At 37.8% G+C, this 3,744-nt stretch overlaps 2 long non-coding RNA genes across 2 annotated transcripts in view; both read right to left on the bottom strand.

The window, feature by feature from the left end:
* The window catches only part of LOC108166178 (uncharacterized), a 6,952-nt gene extending 3,938 nt beyond the window's left edge, over positions 1–3,014 (bottom strand). The window contains exons 1-2 of the long non-coding RNA XR_001776447.1: positions 2,934–3,014; positions 2,773–2,825 (exon numbers count right to left, since the gene is read on the bottom strand). This is a non-coding gene — a long non-coding RNA (uncharacterized LOC108166178). The remainder of the gene's footprint in view (positions 1–2,772; positions 2,826–2,933) is intronic.
* Positions 3,015–3,193: 179 nt separating this feature from the next.
* LOC103462244 (uncharacterized) overlaps positions 3,194–3,744 on the bottom strand; it is a 5,312-nt gene continuing 4,761 nt past the window's right edge. Inside the window, exons 2-3 of the long non-coding RNA XR_533306.2 lie at positions 3,332–3,421; positions 3,194–3,241 (exon numbers count right to left, since the gene is read on the bottom strand). This is a non-coding gene — a long non-coding RNA (uncharacterized LOC103462244). The remainder of the gene's footprint in view (positions 3,242–3,331; positions 3,422–3,744) is intronic.

Below are 3,744 nucleotides of genomic sequence, written 5' to 3'. Positions count from 1 at the left end.
TGGACTGGAGTGTTAAATGAAAGTTGACAGAAAAAAATACATTCTAAAAGTTATTTTTTCAAAATTTACGTGACAGTACATTTTATTTTTATTATAATTAATTACTAAAATGTTTTTAGATGTATATATGTTTATTTACTCAATTCTACTTTGAGCTGTCTCCTTTTTAGTTTATACAGAATATGATTCATAATCCGTGAGTTATATTTAGTGCTTAACTAACAAAACTTAAAAAAAGAATACAAATGTTTATACTCTATCAGAAGGTATCACATACTTTCAACCATTTTGTTCTTCAATTTAAACTTGAGAGTTAAGCAACTGAATACTGAAAAATCTGTAGTTTCTTAAATCCTGTAATGTGATGCGGAATGACCACTACCACTCCAATATAGCATGACTCTGGGTCTTTAAAGCAATCAGTGAACATTAACATTAGTTTGAATATTATTCACAAAAATACTTTATGTACAATCTACCACTCTGGAACATGTTTTTTATTATTATTTTTGATTAAGTTGTGCAATTCCTCCCATCACAACAGGGCCGTGCAGAGACCACTAAAGGGGCAGGTGCTCAACAACAAAAAAAGGGCACATCTGACCGCATTCTATGACAGAATAACAAAGCCACTCAGATTTCAGAGTTTAATAAACAATGATAAATTACAAAAATGTGACATATACAATCAAAGCTAACAAACATCTCCATACAGAGCATAACACTATGCTTATGTAAGATATTTTATTAGTTATTTATTTCTGCAGGTCTATTTTGTTATAGGAAAGTATTGCAATATTCAAACCCGCAATTTAGCAAGATAAGTTAATCAGAGCTGGACCACCAGACATATTTAGTCTTTATAGAATTACACTATTAAAAATATAAACAAGGGCACAATGCAACCTTTTAGTGTACTGTACTCTATAAAAAAAAAGAGCTGCCTGTTTGCTGGACGGGCGATGTGCCCCTATTGCATAATAAATACTAAAGAATGATTGATATCATTAACGATACAGGAGAGAAGTTTTTGGTTATCTTGCTTTGCTAGCAAAGTCGTTAGCTATCAGCTAGCTAATAGCACAACAACAACAGCCTAATGTCTGTATGATAAAAATATTGAATCGATAGATAAGAACAGTTTCTCCTCACCTGGCTGTCTCCTCCCGCTCAGTAGTTCTTCAGAGAAAGGCAGACACAGAGGCCTGTCAGTGTCTGTTGTATTTCACTACCTCTCTGCTTAGACCGCGACTCCGAGTTGAAGCAGAAACGATACTTCAACGTTTTCCGTCATGTTTTTATTTGTCTCTGTTGCTCTGAACGCTTCACTGGCGGAGCAGATTTAGTCCTACAAAATAGAAGATAGGTTTATAGTTTATGCATTGAAAGCTGGCGCCTCTGCACGTTGCCTCTGCACGTTGCCTCTGCGCGCTGCCTCTGTGCATTGCCTCTGCGCGTTGCCGCAGCTGGATTGAGTTTACCTCAGCACAGATCCCACGCGCCTCGTTTCACTCAAACTGGACCCACGCTGACCTGTATGGATGTTTACATCAACCCAGCTGTAGTATCGCTGCAGGTATTTGCTGTTTGTTCCAAATGAGGTGACTTCTTGGAAATGAATGAAATGAATATTCAAAACTGTGGTGTCAGGTTCTCCCTGCTACTTTAGTTATGATTTTTTTATCGCAACATGCTTAATAACGCAACAGGGCGAAAAAACTCATTTACTCAAAAATGACTAGGAGAGAGCAACAAAACGCAACTAAACTGATAGAACAACATTAACTGGTCCTGCAGTGTAATCAAAGAAGCAAAATGTTTTGGGTAGACTGTCACTTTATGCTGCGGTGCTAAGAGTAAACAGGAGATCTCACAAAGGGGCNCGATCAGCCATTGTTATCATGGAAATCCTCACTGCGCCGCGGATTCCGGCTGCGGGTTTTTCCTCTTCGTCTTCCTGCTCAAAACACTTCGCGCCCGCTTCCGATGTTATCAACCCATGTTCATTCTTCAGGTAATTCTTTGTATACAGTACAGAAACCGCTAAGATAAAAACTAATTACGAAATTGCTATCAGTCGAAATTTGCATTAATTTCGCGATCTCACTGCTTTTGCAACTGCTCCGTTTGCGCCGCAACTCCTTTCCGCTTCTCTTTCACGGTAACTTGCGCAACTTTACTTTGTTTCTCAGCAACAAAATACAGCTCATCGTTATTTATGGAAGATTTTACATTTCCAAAAACACAGGAATCTAATGTTTCGTTTCGTTTTGTACGTTTGGAAGCTCATTCCCTCTCACATAAACGGAAAAGCCGGGGAATGGCGGCGCTTTTGACATTTCTCTGACATTCGGAAAAATATGGTTTACTAATTTTAGAATAACTCCTGTTATACTTGGCTTATTAACACAATTTAAAAACTGGTGTGTAGTTTATAATGTGCACTTTAAGCTCAAGTTGAATGGGAGACTGAGGGAGGCGGAGTCTTGCTGCTACGCTGTAACAAACTAGACGTTAAAAAGAGCTGTAAGGCTATGGACCCCTATGGTTTAACGGATCTATACTCGCGGATGAAAAATCGATACTTTCCGAGGGCAGAAAATATCAATATATATCGCAGAATCGAATTATTTATACAGCCCTAATAAATAGTATTAGGGCTATAATAATAGCCCTAATACTATTATAATTTGCTTTGATGGATTTTAATAAATCACAGTACTTTAATCATTCAAGTAATTGTGACATCTCTAGATTAGTAATAAATCTTACCTGCTTCTTTCTTTAGCTACATCTGGATGAYTGGCAGTAGGTCCTGGATGCAGCTGGAAAACATTTTTGTGCATTGTCAATACATAGCATAATTACATTATGTACATAAACAATATTGAAGCATAAAATATCATCAACATTCTAAAATAGTAGATACTCACACACAGTTGCATCACTGTCCTCATCACGGACATCAGAACGTTCCAGAAGAGTCTGATTGACACACATGTGACTCCCATTCCGTGGAGTGTCTGTGGAAATAAATGTAAAATTAAAAAAATATTGTAGCAAATATATCGCTCTCAAAAATACATAAGTAAATAAGTTAAAATTATTCTCAACCAACCATTATACAGTCGGGAATCAACRCAGTGATTATACATACCGGCTTCATGACTTGGTCCTCAGATCCGTCCTCTGTCCGCCATTTTGTAGATCTTTACTGCTTTCCACACTCTGCCTTGCTGTACTGCGTTACAACAAAATAAATAAAATAACGGGAAGATCATTTTTCCTTACAAATATGCGAGTGTTCACTAAATGTGAAATCATAACTTACTGTATTTCTCTTCGTCCTGGTGGACTCCGTAAGAGCTCCTCGGCACCGTGGTCTGAGGTCTGGCTGGTACGGCTTGGCCATTTTTCAGGTCTGAAAAAAATCAAAGATGCCAGTATTTTTAAGAGTTCAGAACATCACATGTAATAGAGATTACAATACAAAATCTCACCCTACACTTGTTTCGGCATTAAGAAAACGACAGACCGCTTTCTGTAAGAAACAAACAAAGCAACTGGTCTCGCTCCACTATTTATAAAAGCTTTCTTACCGTGAGTTCGTCTTGTTGGACCGCCGAGGTGTCATCTGTTGTTTTCCGCCGGAACATTGCTTAATATCAAAACGATACTGAAAAGGTAACTCCGTGAAATAGGACTTTTTCCACCATTTCACACAACGCACGGGTATTTTCGTTC

Source organism: Poecilia reticulata, linkage group LG3, assembly GCF_000633615.1.
Source record: "Poecilia reticulata strain Guanapo linkage group LG3, Guppy_female_1.0+MT, whole genome shotgun sequence".
Taxonomy (NCBI): domain Eukaryota; kingdom Metazoa; phylum Chordata; class Actinopteri; order Cyprinodontiformes; family Poeciliidae; genus Poecilia; species Poecilia reticulata.
The sequence above is the reverse complement of the archived record's forward strand: the minus strand, read 5'-3'. Positions and strand labels throughout refer to the sequence as shown.